Source organism: Diceros bicornis, chromosome 27 (assembly GCF_020826845.1).
Source record: "Diceros bicornis minor isolate mBicDic1 chromosome 27, mDicBic1.mat.cur, whole genome shotgun sequence".
Lineage (NCBI taxonomy): Eukaryota > Metazoa > Chordata > Mammalia > Perissodactyla > Rhinocerotidae > Diceros > Diceros bicornis.
Window position 1 is genome coordinate 31,546,940 of NC_080766.1, and position 25,987 is coordinate 31,572,926.

The window sequence follows — 25,987 nt, forward strand, 5'->3', positions numbered from 1 at the left end:
AGACTGTAGTGTTTGTAGTGTGTTAGGAACTGCTATTATTTCTCCATTTATTTGCAAATGTCATAGTCCCCTATTTTCAGAATTATCTGAATGGAGCACTTTGGGGGAGAGTTTGACTGATGTCAGTAGGAACTCTATAAAAACTCAGTTACAGAGGGAGTGTGGCTTGCAAATGATGGGTGATCCCAGCTTTACATGGAAGAAAGAAGTGCTGGAGAGAGGTGACAGGAGAGCTCGTCTCTGGAAGGCCCTGCTCATTAATCATGACAGCCCACTTAAAACTGGAAAAACATAGCTGTTAGGAAAAGTAATTCTTGATTTTACTTCATCATCTAACTACTGAAGTTTTCCCTAATTGGAATCTTTGTACACCACTTGTGGGAATGTAAAATGGTAGAGCTGCTATGGAAAACACCATGGAAGTTGCTCAAAAAATTAAAAATAGAATTACCATATGATCCAGCAATCCTGCTACTGGTATTTTTTCCAAAAGAATTGAAATCAGGATCTTGAAGAGATATCTGCACTCCCATGTTCATAGCAGCATTACTCACGATAGCCAAGATATGGAAACAACCTAAACATCCATCGACAGATGAATGGATAAAGAAAATGTGGTATTATGTACAACGAAATATTATTCAGCTTTAAAAAGAAGGAAATCCTGCCATTTGTGACAACATGGGTGAACCTGGAGGACATTATGTGAAGTGAAATAAGCCAGTCACAGAAGAACAAATACTGCATGATTCCACTTGTGAGAAGTATCTAAAATGGTTGAACTCATAGAAACAGAGAGTACAATGGTGGCTGCCAGGGGGTAGGGAGAGAGGAAATGGGGAGTTGCTGTTGAACAGATATAAAGTTTAATAACGCAAGATGAGTCAGTTCTGGAGATCTGCTGTACAACATCTTGCGTATAGTTAACAATACTGTATTGTGCACTCAAAAATTTAAGAGAGTAGATCTCATGTTAAGTGCTCTTAAAACAATAAAAACAAAATAGAATGCTACCAAATAAAAATTTTAAAAAACGCCCCTTGGCCCTAAAAGGGCTTTTCCATTGTTGGTTATCATCTGGTCCTCCGTCTGGCTAACAGCTGACTGTTGGGTTTGTGAGTCCTGCTTGAATCACAGCTCTGCCTACAGTTTGAAGTATCTTTCCTTGTCAATCATATGTTTTGAGTGACATTGAGTCCACAGATACGTATAGACAGCAGAATAGAAAAAGAAAGACCACATGATGTGTAAAGGCTCCCCAAGTCTTCCCTCTAGTTCTCACAGGTTCTGTTTACAGGTGAATCATAGATACACAGCCATTATGGATGGTGGAGATAGGTTGTAGTCATCTTTACCCTGGACAAGTTATGTTCCATGCAAGTGTGGCAAATCTGAAATTGAGTCTCAATTATATCTCAGAAAAATGAATTCATTGTTTTATACATATTTACCAGGAGTGAAAATCTAGCAGGTTGTCACGACAAAATAAAAGAGTGACGACAGGTGTAATTCCAGCAAAATATAGGCTCCTTTTCTACGGCTCCCCATAGATCACCATTCCCCAGAAAAGGAGTGAACCTAGGCCTGGAGGGTCGTACAAGCTTTCTTCAAAGGATTGTAGATTTTAAAACTACACAGCTGTAAACTGCTGCTTATTGATAACAGCAGGGAAATTTGCTGAGTGCACTGTATTTATTAAGTAATACTATCTCGTCTCATTTTTTGTTAATCAAAGACATACTGAGGCCAATCAAAGCTTTGTATCAGCATAAAGTAAAGTATTAGCACAATAAATTGATCTAATTCTACTCAAAAGCAAAGAAACATTTTGAAACGCCTTTTCAACATAATCACATAGGAATATGTATGATTTCCTAAAGATTTTTATGACTGTTAAAAATAATTCACAGATCCCACGGCCAGTAGAACCGTATAGATTCGGGAACTTCAGGTTGGAAAATATTAGTCAATGCTATAAATTGTTTTATTTTTTAAAATGAATATACCATAATCACAAATATTGCTATTTTAAACATATGCTACGACATTCAAAAGGTTTTCTGAATCCAAACCTAGAGACATAATTTAATTTCAAGTTTAATGATAGTCATTCTTTTCTGTACATTCTTATTACATGTAATCTTCTGTCCACATAATTTTATATCACTGAACTGTTCAGATATCTTTATTGGTTTAGCATCACTCTTCTAGGTAATTACTTGTTCAACTCTGTCCTTTCTTCCTATAAACACATCTTGGCTAATTCTTCAAATTCTTCCTCCATGTTGATTTTTACCTCAAGTTGTCCAAACTCCATTCTTTTATGACCTCTGAAGTATTCTTATTTGTTTCTACTCCACATATTCATTATTGTGAAATAGAATGATCATGTCCCCTTCCCGCACAAAGTCACAGATTCCAAATCAATATGAAATAGGTGATATGCAATATTTGCTTGTGATTTTTTTTATTAATTGTATAATTTCATATCTAAATATATCATATCCATTTTATTTGTCATCTAGCCTTTCTGGTGTTGCTTAAAATAATGTATCAGTCATACATAAATAAATAAATCTCTTCTGCTGTTTATAATGAAACACACTGTAGAGAGTTATTCCTGTGAAGAAAATTTCAATTTGATGCTCATATTGGTGCTGCTTGCATTCTGTGTCCACATTGTCTTGCCCACCAAAGCAAATCTTTCCTGAGATATAGATTTTATTTTGGTTCCAGATGCTTTGAAGGATAACTGTTTCTCTTGGAAGTACCCAAGCTGACCTACCTCCTAGAAAGTGAATTCCAGGTATATTACAAAGGCTATATTTTATGTCAGACCATCTCAAACATTATATTCCCTCCAAAGTTGGAGAAAATTAATTAGTGACCTTTATATGATGAAAATCAAGTTCAATGACATTTTAATTTTAATTATATAGACTCTGTTCTTGTTTCACATACGTTTAACCTATGCCAAGATCTTGACAAGATTGTTCAATTCATACTGGTGTTGGATGTCGTATAGTAAGCGCTTGATAACCATTTCCCACCTGGATGAATTAGTCAAGCTGATGCCAGTGTTATTTGATAACGTTTTCTTCAGTGAAAGATGGTGTGAGTTTCTTTCATTGTAGGACCAGGAATTGAACATGTGTACACACTACAGTGAAGCACAGGCGTGGTAACCATAGTAATGAAGTTTTGTATGTTTTCCAAGTCTATTTCTGTATACACAATCACTATAAATACACACAAACACGCACACAGGACATAGTTTTACTAATGCCTAGATTTTTGAATTAACATTTATTGTAATTTAATATCAAAGAAACATGTAAAAACAAGCTTTCACTCATTTTCCTATCATTTTTTAAAGAATTACGGAATGCACATGTGGTACACTTACAGAGCATCCAGCTTTGAAATAATATAGACTGTCTTACATGACAACAATTTAATTTTTCTCAGACACTCTGGAATTATGAAAATGCTATCTGATGCTATATTGTGAAGATCTAAACTAAGATTAGTACCATCTGAGGAAGAACTGGAGGTTCTGTTTGACCTCTAGCTTTACATGAGTCAACGATGTGCGGTGATAACACAATCTAAAACTGTGGCACTGCAAGTGAGATCTAGAGACATCACTGGGTTTTATTCTCTTTTTAGTTCTAAACATTGCATTTTGAAACTAACATTACTAAATTAGAAGTGCCCAAGAGAGAATAAACACAGAAACACAATTTGGAAGGTTCCAGAAACCATATAAAAAGAGAAATAGTTGAGGTAAGTTTGAATGCCTAATTTGAAAAATGGCCATGTGCAGTGTTTGACAACTACAGCTATCCTGGATAGGAGAATATAACTTGTGTTAGTTCAGGGGGAAGAATCAAAATGGAAGATATGGATATGTCAGTATAAAGTAGACTTTTCTTAAAATTATAAGTATTTGCAATAATATGGGCTGCTTTAGGAAACAGTTCATTCTTTATCCCTGTAAAAGTTTCAGACTAAGGCTGGCTAAATAACTAGACATTTTAAAGGTGTTCAGCATAGATTGAAAGGTTAATATCAGCAGTTATTAAACTGCTTATACTTTCAGTTCTCAGACATTGATTCCATATGCATGGGTAAGTGAGAGGTTATATTTCTACTTTATGCAATTCACCAAAATAGAAATCATAATGAAAATATGTAAGCATAACTATTAGACATTCTTGTAAATCTATTAAATTTATTAAAGTGAAATAAGAACGAATTTTAGAGAAACACAAACATGTAGTTACAGTTAGATCACAGACTTAATGTCTTCCATTGTTATTAATCTATGTTTAATCTTATCCTGATGCTTCCAGACCTTGGCAATTTAGAACATACACCTACTCGGACCTATTAAGATCTGTTTCCTTGAGAGGCATAGTAGTATTCTAGCTGATTCTTCTCTCTGATACTTCCCAGAAAATTCAGAGAAAATGCTGCCCATGAGCTCTCTAAGAGAGAATGTTTCCTTCATCTTTTGCTTCATGGGAAAAAAACAGAATAAAAATCAGTCATGAAGTGTCTTCATACACCTTTTTCAAATTAAACTTTTATTTTATTCAGATAATAATTCTATTAACCCTACTCTGTGTCCTTTGAAGATAAACTTAATTCTTTTTCCTTAAGTTGTGTTGTCAACAACCAGCTAAAACAAAGATAAGTAACTTTTTTCCTAAAGAATGTGGAGGCTAAAGCCAATAGTTCCAGGAAGCAAGTAAATATTACGAGCTATAAAGTTTCTATCCATACGATGCTCAAATTCAGAAGTGAGAGGTATATTATGCTCATAAAATGACTTTGTCAATTTCAGTCGTTGGTTTGGATAAAGAGATTATCTTCAAAAGCAAGGTCCTTACCCAAATCCAAACATATATGAATGAATCAATAGCAACAGAAAATTAATTTGCATTGATATATATAACACGATGTATATAACATAACACTCCTAAACAGTGATCAAATGGCAAATACTTTTAAGTAAGTTGGTTCACAAATTGTACATGTTAAGTCAATTGCTATAAGATTGTTGAGAAAATTGAGTTGGGGTCATATGACTCTAGGGAACTTACCCAAAGTTTGGATGTAAAAAAAAAAAGGAGTTGGGTAAAAGTGGAAACACATTTATATTAAATGCATGCTCCATGGTATAAGGTAAAATGTCCATTCATAGTAATTTGGGGTTTTCCCAAAGAAACTTTGGGAGCATCTAGAGTGTTAGGAAAACCTCCAGAAAAGTTCTGAAAACTTTGATAATGTTCTGAAAACTTTGGATATACGTAGTTCACAATATCGCTTTATTATGTTAGCACAACTTCCTCACAAAATTTTCTTCAGAAAACTTTTTATTCTTCTCTACCTCCTCCGTGCGATTGAATCACTGTAGCAGAAATATGATATGGAGTCTAGTGAGACTTCAAACCTAAGAAAGAAATCTTCTAGATTTTTCATTGGAAAAATGATATATGGTTCAAAACTAATCAGAATATACTTGATTTTGTCAGGAATATACTTGACTTTGTCAAGAATATACTTGACAAAATGTGGTAGGAATTAGTCTAGGGACTGTAGCCACATAATACATACAATACTTCTTTGGTTTACAAATGAAAAATAATAATAATGAAATTCAATGAAAATAAACCCACATGAAAAATATGTATCATAAAAATAAACAGTGTAATTAGAAAACTTATTTTCTTCCATTTGTAAAATTTCCAAAATTAAAAAAAGCAGTCATAAAATAAACAGATGGAATATTTATATTTAGAAAATAGTTATTAAATTATTCTATTCAAACTATGATATAAATACTCTAAAGGTTCAGATCACTTGTCTTCAGCATCCTCAACTCTAAGGATCTCTCAAATTCCAAAGTTCTTTGATTCTATGTGGTAAGAAAGCCCTTGAGTATTAAAATAATTTTTCCACAGGTAAATGCAGTTTAAATTGTGTCTTAATTTAGGTTAATATAACAAAGTACCATAGACTGAGTGGCTTATCAACAGCAGAAATTTATTTCTCATGGTTCTGGAGGCTGAAAGTCTGAGATCAGGGTGCCCGCATGGTGGGGTTCTGGTAAGGACCCTCTTTCCAGCTGCAGACTGCCAATTTCTCATTGTATCATCACATGGAGGAAAGAGGGTGCGAGAGCTCTCTGGGGTCCCTTTTACAAAGGCACTAATCCCATTCATGAACGCTTCACCCTCATGACCTAGTTACCTAATCATAGGCCACACCTCCTAATACTATCACATTGGGGATTAAAACTTCAACATATGAGTTTTGGGAGACACAAACATTCGGTCCATTGCAACTCAATATAGAGCAAAAGTGATAGAAAACTCTTGAAGCAGAATCCTGGGTTGCGTGTCACTTACAGCGTAGTGAACATGTGGATTAATTGCATTCCTCCTAACATGAAGGAAAGCACTTCATGTAAGAGTTTTATCAATTTTATTATCAGCTGCCATTGATCATCTCCCCTTGTGCTCTCCCACTCCAAGTGCTCAGCATGGAAGGGAGGAGCGTTTGATAAAGATTTCATTAGCTCCCTTGTCAGTGCTTTCACATTCATTCTTTTTATCTAGGGAATAGGACAAATATCACAAGCCCCATATTACAGAGAAGCAAACTGAGATCTGGGAAGGTTGCAGGATTTTAGGTGACATAACTAGCAGCTGTCATAGCCAGGACTTGCTCTCCTAATTTCAGAACTATTTGGTTGAACTACATGAGATTGCTATTTTAGCATTCAAGAAATGCTCAAATACAATACATTTCATATGGTTTGAATTAAAAGTATGTGCCCTATCTCAAAAATCTAAGTCAATTTATATGTGATAAATAGAATTTTGCCATATTGTACATTTCCACTTCTTAACCACAGCTTAAAGCCAATCCGAGTTTGGGTCTATGTCCAATGTGTTACAGCCACTGTGATTTGGGACTTCGGGATCTATCTCCCTTGGGGCTATCACCTTTACCAGTTTGACCTTTTATCCTCAAAATCTCTAGTCACCAAATCTGGTCTAAATCCAACTCCTGTATTTTGCGTGTGTGTGAAGTAGATCGTTATCACAATCATCAGCTCATTTTCTATGCAGTCTGTGATAACCAACTTTGGAAGCGGGAGAAGGGGAAAAGGAGTTGTCTTATTCCTCTGCTTTTAACTACAAGTTGGCTGACTTTCATTTTCATCTTTAATATATAAACTCCTCTTCCTTACTATGGGACATTGGGGTTTCAGGATGATCATGCAAGACAAATTATGAGAACTAAGAGATAAAGGAAGGTAATTAACACTTATTGGGCACATACTATGTGTCAGACTTCATCCTAGACAGTACATATGTGTGATCTCATTTAATATTTGCAACATTTAAGTGAGTGTGTTTTTTTTTCTGGATCAACAGAAAATGTTATTGAGGTATTGAAATCAATTTATCAAGGTTTGTCTATCTAAAACATTGTATCCGATGCCTTTAATTGAAGACTCAACATATGAAAATTATTTATAACACAATGTCCTATGTAAATAATAAGAAAACAAATTAATTGAGCTAATTGAAATACGTTTATTAAAAATCAGTCAATTATTTTATTTCAAATTTTAAAATATGTCATTTCACAAGTACGACCATAATGACCAAGCAATATTATTATAACAAAAATTTGGTATGTTTTAGAATCATATAATCTGTCTTCCGGCCATGCTGTGTTGTTACCATAGTAACAAGACTCATGTCATTTTGTAGACATTCCTCAAAGTGGGTTTGCAATGATAATTAGTGTTGAATTAAGTCTAGAAACGATATCATGAAGTGCTACAGAAATCAACTGTCTGGGCTGGCCCGGTGGCACAAGCAGTTGGGTGCTCGCACTCTGCTGCGGCGGCCTGGGGTTTGCTGGTTCGGATCCCGGGCACGCGCTGACGCACCGCTTGTCAAGCCATGCTGTGGCGGCCTCCCACATAAAGTGGAGGAAGATGGGCATGGATGTTAGCCCAGGGCCAGTCTTCCTCAGCAAAAAAAAGAAGAGGATTGGCAGATGTTAGCTCAGGGCCGATCTTCCTCATGAAAAAAAAAAGAAAGGAAAAAAAAAAAGAAAGAAATCAACTGTCTTGGTCTGCTCAGGCTGCCATAGCAAAATACCATAGACTGGGTGGCTTATTTATTTATTTATTTATTTTATTTATTCTTGTGTGTGTGAGGAAGATCAGCCCGGAGCTAATATCCATGCTAATCCTCCTCTTCCCTGTGCTAACATCCGCCAATCCTCCTCTTTTTTTGCTGAGGAAGACGGCCCTGGGCTAACATCTGTGCCCATCTTCCTCCACTTTATATGGGACGCCGTCACAGCATGGCCTGCCAAGCAGTGCGTCAGTGCGCGCCCGGGATCCGAACCAGCGAACCCCGGGCCGCCACAGCGGAGCGCGTGCACTTAACCGCTTGTGCCACTGGGCCGGCCCCCTAATCCTCCTCTTTTTGCTGAGCAAGACCGGCTCTGAGCTAACATCTATTGCCAATCCTCCTCCTTTTTCTCCCCAAAGCCCCAGTAGATAGTTGTATGTCATAGTTGCACATCCTTCTAGTTGCTGTATGTGGGACGCGGCCTCAGCATGGCTGGAGAAGCGGTGCGTCTGTGTGCGCCCGGGATCCGAACCCCGGGCCGGCAGTAGCGGAGCGCACGCACTTAACCGCTAAGCCACGGGGCAGGCCCTGGGTGGCTTAAACAACTGAAATTTATTTTCTCACAGTTCTAGAGACTGGACGTCCAAGATCAAGGTGACAGCAGGGTCTGTTTCTGGTGATGGTTCTCTCTTTGGGTTGTAGGTAGCTGCCTTCTCCCTGTGTCCTCATCGTCTTTCCTCTGTGTTTGCAAGGGGGAGTAGGAGGGACGAGGGAGGAGAGAAAGAGAGAGAGAGAGAGAGACTTCACTCTCTTCTTCTTCCCGTCATAAAGGCTGCACTATCATGACCTAATATAATTCTAAAGTACCTTCCAAAGACCCCATCTCCCTATGCCATCACATTGGGAGTTAAAACGGGCTTCAACATGTGAATGTTGGGGGGACACAAACTTTTGGTCTGTAACATCAACTATAAGTCTAGCAGTTTGTTTGGAGGTACAAAAAGAATTTAAGTTACAAGCAGTGACAGGAATAACCATTTATAAAAGATGGGCAGAAGCTCCAGCAGCCAGAGGCATCACCACAGCCATATCTATAGGCACAGCCTTCAGCCAGAGCTATATCCACAGATCCCATGCGAGATCCCAGGGTAGCTGCAACACCAGCACCAGGAGGTGAGGGGACAGGAGATGCTGCTAACCTTTACAATTGAGAGTGGGTAGGTTCACCACGTGCTCTGTCATCTCTCTCCTTACACTGTTTCACATAAATATGGCAAATTTTACTGTGCTATTTTCCCATCTGGAGAGGGCTTCATGTACAAGACATTATCTGCTGCTACAAAAGTATTTTGCCTAATCTGTCACCCTAGAAATGATTGTTTTCATAGGCCTAATAGATATCCTCTATTTGTGGTTCTGACACATCTTGTTTTCTTATAAGCTTCTACTTACATATGTTTAAACATTGTGGAAGTTCAGAATCTCAATATATCAAGAGTCAACTTATTTTACCATTTATTTAGAAACTAAACAAAATAACAAACAAGAAAACGCGTTTTGAAAATGCATCCTTTTCTCATTATATGAGGGCCAAATTTAGAACTAATGGTGCAACTTTTTTTTCTACATATATACCATCCTATATTTAACTTTATAATTTCTGACTATAACTTTATTCATTTATCCAAACACAACTAGATAAATAGCTCATTCTCAAATCCAGAAAACTAGGGAAGTGTGGCCTAACGAAATAAGCAATTTCTATTTGATTGTTTATCTGCTTTTTCTAAAAGAACCCCAAAGAAATTGACTGATTTTGACAACTCTGTGTACATTCATAAATAGCATTAATATCAGCTCTTCTGATGGTTAAATAATTTTTTTTCTCCAAGCCTCAGTTTCCCCAGCTGAAATATCATGGCCTTGGACTGAATGTTCTCTAAGGCTACCTTTTTCGATTCCATGAAAACATTATGTAAAATCTTCCTTATTTATTGCAGAAAACATGACTCCATCCCTCAGACATGCTCTGAGACACAATTCACAGTTTCCAGACAACACATCCTTTATATTTTTTAACTAAACCCCATCCAAACCTGTTTGTTCTTCCCATAGAATTTAAAACTTAGCGGCAATATTATCAAAAAGTTTATCACAGCTGGTATTACACTTCACACTTACTCCTTCAACTTCAAATCTGCCAAGTACAATTATATTAGTCATAATATCTGTCACTGTTTCTACACGATGAGTATTTCACTGGATATGAAACTAAGAAAGAAAATTTAGAAAATGTATTGTACTTTATAAAAAGCAAAGTTTACTATTGTGACTTATCAGGAAATTGTCACATCCTATATGTGATTTCAATTTATATCTTATTAAAATATTTATCTCACCACCTATAAAATGTACTTGTGTTGCTCAGTACATTTTTACCTGTTTTATAGGGAATGGGTGGGAATTCTTGACATACATTCTCGTCTCATTAAATGTTAGTTATGAAATGGGAGACATTTAGAATGCCCATGTTTTAATCAAGGAGCATTCCAGGAGAGGTCAACATTTGATTGCTCAGCTATACATCACTTAAGAGAAGCTTGTGACAATAGCATAAAACCCATTTCATTGTTCTTGCCTGTTTCCGATACTCACAGAAAAGCCAATTTTGCAATGTGGGATTTCCCCACAACAAGCGACTCTGGCAAAAACAACTTTTATTGACTTCTTTACCGAGGGCGGAAATATATATATAAAATCTCCAAACACTCTTGCTTGGTCATATTAAGTCTTCGAATAAAAAAACAACCTCTTTAAACTCTTACATTTCCCATTTTATAACAGCTCATGGGAACATACCAATGAAAGCTAAATTTAGCCTCTGTGTCTCCTTATTCAAGCAAAAGCCACACCTTTCAGAATAAAAAAACAACCTCTTTAAACTCTTACATTTCCCATTTTATAACAGCTCATGGGAACATACCAATGAAAGCTAAATTTAGCCTCTGTGTCTCCTTATTCAAGCAAAAGCCACACCTTTCAGTCCAATGTCAACTGCATCCTTAAGACGCAATAGTGAAGATTGTAGTAAACATATTTGATTGTATTGGGTACCTTGTGACCAGGGCTGTTTTCAACTCTGACAATGTGGCTATTGTGACCATAAATAACCCTTTAATTGACCCCAACAAGTGGGATTCAGCCACTGCAAGTTCAATGGTACTATCAAGGGTGACAACACAAAACTTAACAGTGAATGGGAAGTCCAGCTCCATCTTCTAGGAGCAAGATACCACCACCATTAAACAGAGTAATGCTGGTGCTGAACATGTTGTGGAGTTCACTGTATCTTGTTTTTTTTCTTTTTGACAATTTTATTGAAGTATAATTGATATACAAAGAACTGCCCATATTTAATGTATACAATTTGATGAGTTTGAACATATGTGAACACCCATCGTACCAGCACCACAATCAAAGTAATACACATATTTAACACTTCCCCAAGTTTCCTTGTCTTAACCACTTTAGAAAATGCTGGGCATCACCTTAAGAGTGAAGCCAAAAGGTTGTGCTCGCTCTCCCTTCTGCCAGTGCCTCTGTTTCTGGGATGAGACTAAATCATGGGAAGTGACAACTCCCTCGAGATTGTCACCAAAGCCTTGTACTGCACCAAGTGCTTGAGTCCTCTAGCCAAGGTCGTCCATGACAATTTTGGCTTTGTGAAGCACAATTCTGATCATCAATTTCAGTGTGGGGGGGGGGTAAGACGAGGGAGGGCAGTTTTCTACACACTACCAAGTAATTCTCCAACATCAGCTGGGTGTCTTACAATTTAACTCAATTCTGACACTATCTACCCAGAGATAGCATCAGATTCTACAGGTTGAAGGCTCAGTCCCACAAAACTGCCCTCCACTTCAGATATCAATCACAATCCAGGTTGTTACCTGTGCTTCTGACTGACTGGCTGTAAATCAGAAGTTCCCGTGACTCCCTCCTTGGATTTGATTAATTTGCTAGAGTGGCTCACAGAACTCAAGAAACCTGTTTACTCACTAGATTACCATTTATTACAAAGGATATTAAAGGATAGGAATCAACAGCCAGATGACGAGATACATAGGGAGAGGTCCTGAACAAAGGAGTTTCTGTCCCTATGGAGTTTGGGCCCAGCACAATGGCACATGGAAGTGTTCTGATTCACCAACCTGGAAGCTCTCTGAACTCCATCCTTTTGGGGTTTTTTTTATGGAAGCTTCATTACATAGGCATGTTTGATGAAATCATTGGCCATTGGTGATTGATCCAACCTCTAGCCCCTCTCCCCTCCCAGGAGGTCTAGGGGCGGGACTGAGAGTTCCAACCCTCTAATCACATGGTTGGTTCTCCTGGCAACCAGCCCCCAATCTTGGCTGTGTTCCAAAAAATCACCTCATTAACATAAAAGACACGTTAAGGCTCTCATCACTTAGGAAATTCCAAAGGTTTAAGGAGATCTGGGCCAGAAATGTGGACAAAGACCAAATATATATATCTTATTATAAAACACAGAATCTCATGAAGGAACTAACGAGGGTCTAATGATCACAGTCCATGACATTACTGCTGCCCAGAAGACCAAAGATGGCCCTCTGGCAGTGGCACTATGGCCACGGTGCTGTCCAGAGCATTGGCCCTGCATCCACTGGCATAGTCCATGCTGTGGACAGCCATCTCAGAGCTGACTGGGAAGCTAGCTGGCATGGTCTTCCATGTCCCCACACCCTAACTGTTCATATCAGATCTGACCTATTGCCTAGAGAAAACAGCTGCATTATTTTCCTATAGCTGCCATAACAAATTACTACAAATTGGCCAATTTAAAACAATAGAAATTTATTCTCTCACAGTTCAGGATGCCAGAAGTCCAAAATCAAGGTGTCAGCAAGGAGTTAGTTGCTTCATGGGGGCTCAGAGGGAAAATCTGCTCCATGCCTCTCTCCTCGCTTCTGGTGGTTGCCAGCAATCCTTGTTATCCCTTGGCTTATAGACATATCTTTTCAATCTCTGCCTCTGCTTTCACATGGCATGCTCCCTGTGCATCTTCTCATCCTCTTCCCTCTGTGCCTATCTCTGTCCAAATTTTCCTCTTCTATTATGTAAGGACACCAGTCATTGTATTAGGGCCCACCCTAATCCATTATTACCTCATCTTAACTTGATTATACCTGCAAACACCTCATTTCCAAATAGGGTCATATTCTGAGGTTCTGGGTGAATATGAATTTTGGGGAGAACATTATTCAACCCAGTAGAGCTACCAAATATGATGACATTGAAAAGGTGATGAAGCAGACATTGGACAGTTCTCTGAAGATCATCCTGGGCCACATGAAAAATCAAGATGTCTCCTATGATTTTAAAAGGGAAAACCACTTCTTCATCTTTGATGCAGGAGCTGGCATTCACCTCAATGAATATTTTGTGAAGGTAATTTCCTAGTATGAGAATTAATATGACCGTAGCAACTGTGTGTTTGATCTCATGGTCTACATGGCCTCCAAACAGTAAAAGCCCCATATCTCTAACCCAGCAGAAACTTGAGAAAAAGAAAGCCTCTCAGTTGCATGGGAGCAATTCCCCCAAATCTAACCCTAAACACTGAGTATCTCCCATCTTCTGCAAGATTCCCATCTCAGGCTGCTAGATAAAGATAGGAGCTTAGGATGCCATCAATATTATCATAAAATCTACACCTGTTCTCAGGAGGGGATGGGTGTGGGAAAGCTAAATTTAGAAATATGTATTCAATGCAATTAGTATTCATTGAGAGCTTCCTAAGAAACAACGTGACACTAGGGACTGCTGAAAATACAAAGATGAATAAGACCCAGAACAGGCCTTCAATGAACCTCCAGCTTAGTAAAGAAGAAAAGTACGTATACAATCAAATCCCAGGCTGATGGGGTGAGTTAATGGAGATATAAAGTGACACAGGGGTAAAGAGAAAGGAGAAATCACATGAAACAGGCCTCAAAACACTCCAATCACAGGTCCACTCAGGGCTCTTGCTGTAATTCTGCCTGCAACCTTTACTTCATGTGTCTGTGACCCACTCCCTCACTGCCCTCAGGTCTTGTTCAAATGTCACTACCAAGGGGAGGCCCTCCCTGAACATCCTTATTTATAACTGCTCCCTTCCCACATATCTCTTCCCTGCTTAATTTTTTCCCCAGCATTTATCACCATAAAACCACTTGTGTTTTACTTACTCATTTTATTTACTGTCTGTTCTTCTCACTAGAGCATAGGCTTTGTGAGGGCAAGGATTTTTTTTTTTCTTTTTTTCCCCCTCCTTGGGTACAAAATAGAGAAGAGTCTGATATACTAGGGCCAAATAATAAAGTTATTCAAATATCAAAGTAAAAAGCATGGAATTCATTCTAAAGGTAACGAAGAACAAGAGAAGTTTTTGAGCAAATGAATGGCATAATTAGGTCGATATTTTGAGATGCAGTGATCATTACCACTCATCCAACACATTTAATAATGTCCTATTTCTTGGAAACCATTATTTGCTAAATTACTCTTGAGCAAAGATCTTTCCTTGAGTATTAGCCCTGATTGCGTTGGACTTATCGCAGTCTATGTAAGTAGCACACTCCAACTATGTTTCCAGGAACACTGGGTCTGGGAGGTATTAAAAGGTGTTCCGAGAACCAGAGTATCCAAGATGAAAATATACAGTCAAATGCTGTAATAGAAAGTCCCTTTCGAGATAGTCACAATTTGCATTTATTCTTTAAGTTTTACTTGAGTACCTCCTATATGCCAGGTATTAGAATAGGAAGACCAATTAAAATGTAATGGGGGCATTTTTAAATGTCCTCAGGAGAACCATCCTATCAAAAAAAAACCTGATTGACATTGTTCAACAAACTAACATATCTGTGCAATAAAAATAACTTTTCAGTTGAGAAATAATTTTTTAAGCTCATTTGAAAGGTATAATTTTAGAGTATATGTTGGAATATGAAAATCTTATGAATATATAACCTTCCTAAAGAAAACTATTGGCATTTCTACACAGCACAAGGGAATAGACCATATTAAGTTAAACAGGTTATTTTTTAAATAACCTTTTGGAGGGCAGTTTTGCTTGGATTAAACTAAATAGTTTCAAAATAGATTTTTGATAGGGCTGAATCACTTTTCTATCAAAGTAGTCTCAACTCAACCTCAACTATTTACCTGACCATGAGAGTTGAAAACCCTTATTTAAGATGCTGAGTGAGGAGTGAGTTTTAGTAAGACAATCTGAAGAAATCTTCTGAAATTTGGTACTTTGAGCCATCTTTGGTGCAAATAATCTATAATATGACATATCATGTGTCTGCATAAGTGTCTTATGTTACTGATTATAGCGTATGTAAGGTCTTTAAAAGTGATAACCCTACTGTTTTTATTTTTTGTTTGATTTTGCTCTGTGCATTCGACACCCTGGAAACTATCTTGCCTTGTGCAAGTCCTTAAGAATACTAGAACTGCAACATATGTTTGTTTTGTGTAATTGCTTTGTTCTATAATTTTATTCACTTCAGTATCTGTTCCTTTTCAGATTTTGGACTTTCACATGACTACAAGAAATTGTGGTTACTATTTTTCCCCACCCCAAAAATGCTCAGTTGTTCTGGAAAGTATTTCCTTACCATATGAGAATTCATCTGAAGTTTTAAGATGAATTCCATCTTCTGAAAATTTCTTTCTCTTAATTTCCCAATTATTGATAATTTTATGTAATTATCTTCAGTTTTTCATTAGTAAAAATTCACCACTTCAATAAAATGCAAAATTTACAACAACTTAGTTCATCTCTCCCATATTTTCCTTTCCATTTTTGTACCAATGGTCTCACGTTAATCATAAATGACGACTCTGTGCCACTTTAAATAAAACTCAAGACTTTTGTACCCCTAAACTTTATTTGTAAAAAAAAAAATCTGTCTCTTTTACCACCATAGCCCTCTCCATAAAACCACACAAATTCCCAGAATACGTGATGGTAAAATTTTTATACTCTCTCTCCAACTATTTTCTACTTTTCACCAAATACACTATTGACCCTTTAAACCAATTTTCCTTTCTTGCTTCTATGGTTTTTTTCTATACCTGGAAAATCATCAAATCTGGAAATCGCCACTGGTTTCTCCCTCTGAAAATTGCTTAACTCCTATGTTCTCCATCCTCAGTGAAGATTTCTCCAATTAAGGGAAACAAAGTGTGAATATTAATCTTAATTTGTCCGCAAAAACAAAAAAATAGAAAATGAACAATTTATTATCCCATTAGATACTTTGTAATTTATCTTTTCAATTTAATTTATCCAGTTCTATAAAATAACTGCACAAAAATCCAATACTATCATAATATTAATGGAAATTCTTTTAGCTCAAAGTCAATGTTCATTTAATGTGTACTTTAAAATGTGCATATAATTTATAGCAGATTACATCATGTGCAAGAAATATTTAATAATTATAGATTTATGTAAATAAATACATTTAATTTTGAAAGTGGATGATTGTATTGAAAATAAATCATATCTCCTTTGTGTTTTCCCTTTAGTCTCAGAGGATGAGGTATTTTTTTCTGCCCTCCGGTTATTAGCCTTTCACCAGTGTGGCATCCTGCCTTGTTTCCACTTTTATTTCTCTCTGGCTCTTTCTTTATCTGTCTCTTCAACTCCACTTTCTTCTCTGCCTACTCCTCTCTAATTTTTAAAGTTTTCTTTTGCCAAGCCCAGTGACCTTTCTCCAATTTTCGTTTTTCTTGACTTCTGCTGTATTCATCACCTTCAAATCCTTTTCATTTCCCTCCTCGTTCTTTTTCTACAGCCTTATCTCTCATGTGTCCTTTTCTTTTATTCTTCTGCCTTTACCCTAACTCTAAGGAATTCTTCCAACACTCAGCTCCTTGACCTTACCCCCTCTTCCTCTAAATTCGCTCATTAAATTCCATTTTGTACTCCTAATACACTGCCTGGTCTAGAGAAGGCACTCAGTTAAAACTTAAGGGATAACTATGCATGTGAGTGAATATTTTCTCTCATGTTTACACCTTTAAATAACAAATTAACAATAGAGACTTTCAAATTGATACCGTATACTATCCTTCTTGAATCTACAAATCTCACCTAGATGATTCCCTTCTTTTTTTTTTTTTTTTTTTGTGAGGAGATCAGCCCTGTGCTAACATCCCCCAATCCTCCTCTTTTTGCTGAGGAAGACTGGCCCTGGGCTAACATCCGTGCCCATCTTCCTCCACTTTATATGGGACACTGCCACAGCATGGCTTGTCAAGCAGTGTGTCAGTGTGCACCCTGGATCCAAACCAGCGAACCCCGGGCCTCCGCAGCAGAGTGCGCGCACTTAACTGCTTGCGCCACCGGGCCAGCCCCTAGATGATTCCCTTCTTGAAAATGTTATCATAACCTCAAATCCATTTATCTAAGACCAAACACATTTCTCCTGCAAAACTGACTTCTACTGAAAATATTCCTGCCTATTAATAGCACTGCCTCTCTGGATGATTACCCAATTTAATATAAAAGTGCCACCTTTGCTCATTTATTTGTCACTAAACTCAATCATTTTCCATTGGGAATATTGCATATCCATTTTCTTTTTTTTTTTCTTTTTTTTTGAATTTTTTGTTTATTGCAGTAGCATTGGTTTATAACATTGTATAAACCAATCATTATACTTCTATTTCTGCATAGATTACATCATGTTCACCACCCAAATACTAATTACAACCCATCACCACACACATGTGCCAACTTATCCCTTTCGCCCTCCTCCCTCCCCACTTCCCCTCTGGTAACCACCAATCCAATCTCTGTCTCTATGTGTTTGTTTGTTGTTGTTATTATCTACTACTTAATGAAGGAAATCATAGGGTATTTGACCTTCTCCCTCTGACTTATTTCACTTTGCATAATACCCTCAATGTCCATCCATCTTGTCACAAATGGCTGGATTTCATCGTTTCTTATGGCTGAGTAGTATTCCATTGTGTATATATACCACATCTTCTTTATCCATTCTTCCCTTGATGGGCACTTAGGTTGCTTCCAAGTCTTGGCTATTGTGAATAATGCTGCAATGAACATTTTCTTACTGTCTTATTGCAACAGGCCTAATTCTGGCCCTAAACGTCTCACTCTTGGATTCTGCAATGGACCTTTTGGTCCAGGCACTCAGTTCATCTTGCACTTCTCCACTCCAATAGATTCTGCACATTGTTACTAAATTTATATTTCCTATCACTGATTTCTTCTACTTAACGTTCTGGGTTTCCTACTGTGCTAATTCTAAATCCTCTGCCCGGCTGGCAGGTCTTTTATAATATACCTCTTTACCAACCATTCTAAATCTGTTCAGCACTCTAAGTCATGGTAATCATCAAATTATTTATTAAATTCATACATATGCAAGACACCAACCATTTTCCCTAGACAGGTAATTTAATACCCATTTCATCTCTGCCTCTGTCCCCATGTAGTTCTCCCACCTTGAATTTTTTTTCCTCCTTCTTTAATCTATTGATCCAGTTCCTCAAGCCCAGTTCAAGTCTCCCCTTCAACAGAAGCTTTCAGTGGTTACCAGAGTCCTCTGAACTCCTGCCAACCTTCCCATCTGTGTCACATAAGCTGTTATGTACCAAGTTTTGTTCTTGAGGTGTTATCCTTGATTTTCCACAGAGATGATGAGTTCTTTGATGGCAGAAACAATATCTTATCTGTATCTCCACAGCACCTACCTCAGCAGTGACCAAGCACATGTTAAGTGCTCAGTGAATCCCTGTTCGTCATGTGCTGAACCCAGTTGGAAGCAATATTTGCCACTAATTCATGTGTTTGATTGAATTTGGTTAAGAGCCAGAGTTTCTGAAAATGTGGTCTATGAACCAGCAGCATCAGCATCTCCTGGAAACCTTGTTAAAAATGAAAATTTTCAGCCTCCACACCAGACCTACTAAATCAGAAACTCTATGTGTGGGGCCCATAAATCTGTGTTTTTCAAGCTCTCTGAGTGATTACGATACATACTATCATTTGAGAACCACTACTGCGGATCAAATAGTCTTCAGAGCAACTTTTCTAGATAAAACAGCACTGGTCAACACAAGTAGTTACTTTACCAAGCTTTTATTTTTGAGAACATTCTGACCTGTTTAAAACAAGGCAAATGGTGATTAGCAATGTACTTTCTGTGATTCACAAAGCTTAGATGATAATGGAAACACAGCCTATTTGTGCAATCATTCTTCTAAATCTAAAAGGTTCTGCAGTGAAGGTTAATATTCCATCTTTCTTTTAACTTTCGCCTTGTTCTCCCCCAAAACTGGCTTTTCATGTGGTTCTGAATTTGGAATATAAAGTACAGAGGTTATTATTGAAAGCTCAAGTGTAGCTGCCACATACTTCAGAATATTTGGAAAGGTTTTAGGACCCAAATATGAGACTTCAATTACCCTATCCACTGCCCTATATGGACAACCTCATCTTAGGGGCTCTGAATAGGAGCAAGATCAGGAAAAGAGACTGCGGATGCTGAAGCTGAGGACCCCAGAGAGGCCGTTACATGTTCGGAAGGTTTTAAGGGTAATTTACAGAACTCATTATTGATCTGTAATCTGTTCAAGGGTCAAAATTGCCCAAAGGGAAGTCATGAACCCCAGAGACTTAGCAACCAATTTCATTTCCACCTAATTGGATGGTGTATTAGTCATGGGTCTCCAGAAAAACAGAACCAATAGGCAACAGATAGGTCGATAGGTAAGTAGGTAATATACATAGGCTATAATAGGAGCTATATATGGGATACAGTAGGAGATATATATATATAGTTATATATAGGATATAATAGATATATATAGCATATGTAGGATATAATAGGAGATGTGAGAGATTTATTTTAAAGAATTGGCTCACATGATTTTGAGGACTGTTGAGACTGAAATCTCCAGAGCAGGCTGGAGACAGAGGGAAGAGTTGATGTTGCAGCTCAAGTTCAAAGGCAGTCTGGAGGCAGAATTCTTTCTTCCTCTGATGGATCTCAGTCTTTTCTCTTAAAGCCTTCAACTGATTGGATGAGGCACACCCACATTATGGAAAGTAATCTGCTTTACTCAGTCTACTGATTTAAATGTTAATCTCATCTTAAAAATACCTTCACAGAAACATCTAGACTGGTGTTTGACTGAACATCCAGACTCCACAGCCCAGCCAAATGGACACATAAAATTAACCATCACAGATGGTGAACTGCCTGAGTCCTCAGCAATTGTTATAAGGTAATTCAGGTTCTCCAAACATATTTAACTACAGAGCTACTTTTGAGGTTTAATCTCAAATGGAAAGTATGTATTTCCAGGTGGCAGTAAAGAAAAAAGATTTGGCTGTTTTGGGGAAGTTCTTTTTAATTTCTGGTCTAGGATACAATTTTTCTTACCAGGCTTTGAGGTGATAGGGACCACTGCTCAATCATGGAAGTGCTTTAAATTTCGTGGGGAAGCTTTTATAGAATACCAAAAGTCCCACGCCAGACCAGTTAAATCAAATCTCGGGGATGGGGTCCAGGCATTGACACGTAATGAAAGCTCTCCAGTTGAACCAGGTGTGCATTCAGATTTAAGAATCATTGCTCTAAATAAAGGAAACCTTCCTCCACATGTCCCAACCCAGTCCTCGGATGAATCTGATGTTGCACTATCTGGGGAAAATGATTAAGAAATTCAGGGGGTTGGTCAGAGCACGGATTGGGAGGCATAAGGACTGGATCCTGCAATGCTGAGAAGTTCAGACGATGAAACTCCTTCTCTGACAATGGCTTGGCTGTATTTGAGGCTTCATTTGAGCTTCTCTAGACCACTTTCTCTCCTCCTTCTCCTTCCTTCTCCTCTTCCCTTCTCCTGCCTTTTCCTCCTTCTTTTTCCTCTTTCTTTCTTAACTCCGCCCCCCAATCCATCCACCCTCTTCCTCCAAGTTTTAGGGATGGCAGTGTTACTAACTTAGAGATAATGGTAGAACTTTTACTGTTCCTCTCTAACTACCTCTAGGAAGAAACAGGTGGACCTGTCCTAGGAGAGTTCAAGATGAATAAATGCTGGATTATAAAGTCCCATTGAGGGAGTAGGATTCAGGGGCTTGGAGTGTGTTTCACTGGTGCAGCAGAAGTGAAAGAGGCTGAAGATTTAACAAGGTTTGGTTTTCTTATGTAATGTAACTGGTAACTTTTCAGCTTCACAGAGGAGAGGGCTACTCAAACGTAGGGCAGGGACCAGTAGCATTAGGATCACCTGGGTGCTTGTTAGAAATGCAATTCTCAAGCAGCACCCAGATCTACTGTACAGCATCTCTGAACATGGGGCCTAACAATCTTGTATTAGCAAGCTCTTCAGGTGATCATTATACATGCTGAAGTTTGAGAACCACTGGTATAGAGTCAGTGGGTTACCCTCAGCTCTTCTTACGTTACCCTATTTCTAGTACGTTTTCTACCCGATTTTACTGGTATTTATCAGATATATTTATTTATAACTGATTCCTTTGATGAATTCATTATTTATTTCTACTATTTTTGGTGGTTCTATTAGGTTTTCTGAGTCAATAGCCAACTCATCTGTACATTATGTTAGTTCTCAAGCATTATTTTATTACCTAGTAATGCTAAAAAACAATGGTGATTGTGAACACCATTGTCTTGATACTCATTTGTGGGAATTTTTTTAGAGCTTCAACAATAAATTTGACGCTAAAATTGTTTTGAGAAAGATAAAAATTCTTCACCTAAAATTTGTTTTGAGAAACATAAATTTCTGCACCAATTTTACCAATAACTTTCTTGTTATGAATGGATGTTGAATTTTATAAAATATCTTTTGCCAACATCGATTAACATAATGATTTTATTTTAATCTCCATTAAACTAATTGTATGAATTCATGATATGGACTATCCTGGCAATCCTAGAATGAACACAACTTAGGGGTGTACAATACAATTGTAACTATATTTAAAATATGACTATATTTGTTGATATTCTACATTTTTGCCTCAATAGTCAAAATGAAAATATTATTTTTGTCTTCTGTTTCACAAATTTTGAAGCTTTCCTTTTTTTTATGATTTATAGATTATTCAGACTCTTCAAAATGGTCTCTTCCTTGAGTTCTTGGATGGCTGCCTTTGAAGCTGTCTGGATAGCTTTAAGGAGTAGGTGTTGAACAATTTCCTCAATAATTCTATAGATATTAAACTACATACGGCTCCTATTTTAGCAGTATTCGGGAATTTACATCCTCCTAGAAAATAATACATTCTTCCAGATTTAAAAAATTTATTGGAAATCAATACAAATAACCCAATAAGTTTAACTTTTATCTCTGCTAGCTTTGTCCTCTTACTTGTCCCTAGTTTGTGTGCTTGCCTCTTTTCATTTTCTTTGATAAAGAACTTAGATGTTTATCATTGTGGGACAATGAACTTTTGGATTTAGTAAGCTTTGTACTGCTTTTGAGTATTCTATTTCATTAATTTATGCTTAAATTATTATTTTCTCCATCTTATATTTGTTTTGTTGCTCTTCATGTAATTCTTTTTAAATTCAATGCTTTTATGTCCTTTTTGATTCTTATATAATAAATAATGTAATAAATGTGCTTAATTCTGTGAACTTTACTCTAAATACACCTTTAGCAATATCCCAGAGCTTTTTATATGTATTCTTGTCACTTATTTATATATGATTTAATGTGATTATTTTCTTTCTCCTATGACTGCAAAATTATTTACTTATTCCTTGTTTAAGATGATTTTACTTATTTTATCTATTTCTGGCTTTATAATAGTATTGTCAGTATTTGTAACCTACGCTAATTCTATCTTTTGCAACTTATTGATCAAATCAAAAAAAAAATTATGGGTGCTTGAAAAGAGGGTGATTCTCTGTAGTGGTTTGTCATATGTCTCTCGAAATCTTTTTTATCTTTCCATTTATTTATCATGATCTTTCAAGGACTAAGAGAGAAAATTAGTTTCACACTAGTACTGATTTTGTGTCACTTCTAAATACAATATTTTCTTTGGTTTTGAATTTAAAAGGTTCAATACTATGTCACTTGTTTGGATTCATATCAGCAAAATATAAACCGCCTTTATTATTACTTAATATGTTACCTTTACTTAAAGTTTAGTATTAGTGTTGTAAACATTTTTATATTTGTGTCTATTTGATGATGAATCTTTGCCTTTCCTTTGAATTTTGAACTTCTGATTTATTTTTACATGTGTATCTCATAGAAAATATATACTTACATTTGTAGTTTGCTTTTGTCTTTGTCTTAATTTTGCTTTAGAGCCTGTGGTTCCTTTTATTTCCAATAACCTCAAATTGCCCTTATTTTTATTATTATAGTCTATGAACATTATCCTAGTTTTCTAGATTTTTTACTCTTAGTATTTAATATCTTCATTCAATTTTAGACACATTTTAATTATTCGTACTAAATTATACATTTAAATGATTTCAATGCTCATCATTACTCCTTGGAACCCAATCTTCCGTATTTATAAATTACTTATTTGTATTCAATCCTCAGTTGCCTGATGTATATAGTCAAGAATTTTATTGTTTTGTTTTGCCACCATTAAAGATGCATTAATGATCTGCTTCCTGAATCTTTGTATATTTGAAAATAATTTAATGTTATCTTAATCTTTGGGCAATATTGATGGGAGTAGGTTTTAAATTCTTGATTTAGCAATATTTTGCCTAAAAATATTGTAATCAATGTTCTATTTTCTTTTGGTATCTCAGCTGTGGAAGAGACATTGAAGAAGAGAATTGTTTTTCTTCCCTTTAGATGACATTTCTTCTGCTCAGTCCCATGTAAAATCTTGGTTTATACCTGAAGTTTAATAGTTCCAGCAAATTATGCTTTGTTGCTATTGCTTTCTTTTATCTTGGTGGCCATCTACAGCTCTCATGATCAACAGACTTGATTTCTTAAGCTTAATGAAATTTTCATCTACTGTGCCTTAGAATACTTTTCTTTTTTACTTCTAATTTTTTCTTTAGAAATACCACTTAAACTGATCTGGGAAAGCCATCATCTCCTGGATGGCTGGATAGCTATCATCTTCTAAGCACTTTTGTCCCATGGATTTTTATTTTGAATTCTGTATGTTATTTTTCATGTCTGTCCTCTCTTACTGACACATTTTTCATCCACATTAATTATGTTCTTTACTTCTTTTTAGTATTTTTAAAAATCTTTGATATTATTTCTTTCCTACTTCTGCCAATACCTTCTCTCATTTCAATACAGTGACATTTAATCTTTCATTGAGTTGATCTTAATATTTTTTAGAGTGATAAGCAGTACACTTAAATTTTTCTTCTGTTTCCTAGTATAAATCTTCTGCAGAAATACTGTTTTATGTATATTTTACACATTAAAATAATCAGTAACAGATTAATGATCTTTGTCATCGCACAATGTTGACAACAGTCCCATGCTGTTGTGTGCTTTTTATTCTTTTTGAGAAACTTCACTTAAAGCCACTGTCTTTCATTGAGTTGCTTTTGTTTACCTGGGCAACATTCAAATAACTTCACCTTCATATTTGAATTGAAGCCTGTAATTCCACCACCATTTTACACTGAATTCTTTCCTTCTTCATTCTTTTAGTGCTTTGAAGTATTTCCAATTATGCCAAAGACATTTTTACATGAAATAACTTATTTAGGAAAAATGTAGGTATCTAAGTATTTGTAGAAAAATTCTAATTGTATTGTGTACAAAAGTTGAATTTTTAAATTAATCAAGAAACTCAGAGACCTTGTTAAAAACCACAGATGTTTTTTGGAGGTTCTTACTATTATATTTTTGTTTTGTTTTGTTCTTGTTTTTTCTGACTTTTGTCCACTTTTTTAATTGAAGTAACATTGGTTTATAACATTACATAAATTTCAGGGGTACATCATTATTTCAATTTCTGTGTAGATTACAATCCCAAAGACTAACTACAATCCAACATCATACACATGTGCCCAGTCACTCCTTTCGCCTTCCTCCCTCCAGGCTTTCCCTCTGGTAACCACCAATCCAATCTCTGTATCTGTGTGTTTGCTTCTTGTTATTGTTGTTGCTTTTTATCTTCTATTTTTGAGGGAGATCATATGGTATTTGACTTTCTCCATCTGACTTATTTCACTTAGCATAATACCCTTAAGGTCCATCCACGTTGGTGCAAATGGCAAGATTTCATCTTTTTTTAATAGCTGAGCAGTATTTCATTGTATATGTATACCACATCTTCTTTATCCATTCGTCCCTTGATGGACACTTAGATTGTTTCCAAGTCTTGGGTATTGTGAATAATGCTGCAATGAACATAGGGGTGCATATATCTTTACACATTCATGTTTTCATATTCTTTGGATGAATACCCAGTAGCAGAATAGCTGGATCATAAGGTAGTTCTATTCTTAATTTTTTGAGGAATCTCCATAGTGTTTCCCATAGTGGCTGCACCAGTTTACATTCCCACCAGCAGGGTATGCAGCTTCCCTTTTCTTCACATCCTCTCCAACACTTATTTCTTGTCTTGTTAATTATAGCCATTCTCACGGGTGATATCTCATTGAGGTGATATCTCATTGTAGTTTTGATTTGCATTTCCCTAATAATTAGTAATGTCAAATACCTCTTCATGTCTCTATTGGCCATCTGTATATCTTCTTTGGAAAAATGTCTGTTCAGATCTTTTG

At 36.5% G+C, this 25,987-nt stretch overlaps 1 pseudogene; it reads left to right on the forward strand.

Moving 5' to 3' along the window:
- Positions 1–13,652, forward strand: part of LOC131423064 (glyceraldehyde-3-phosphate dehydrogenase-like) — a 96,217-nt pseudogene extending 82,565 nt beyond the window's left edge.
- Positions 13,653–25,987: the final 12,335 nt, after the last annotated feature.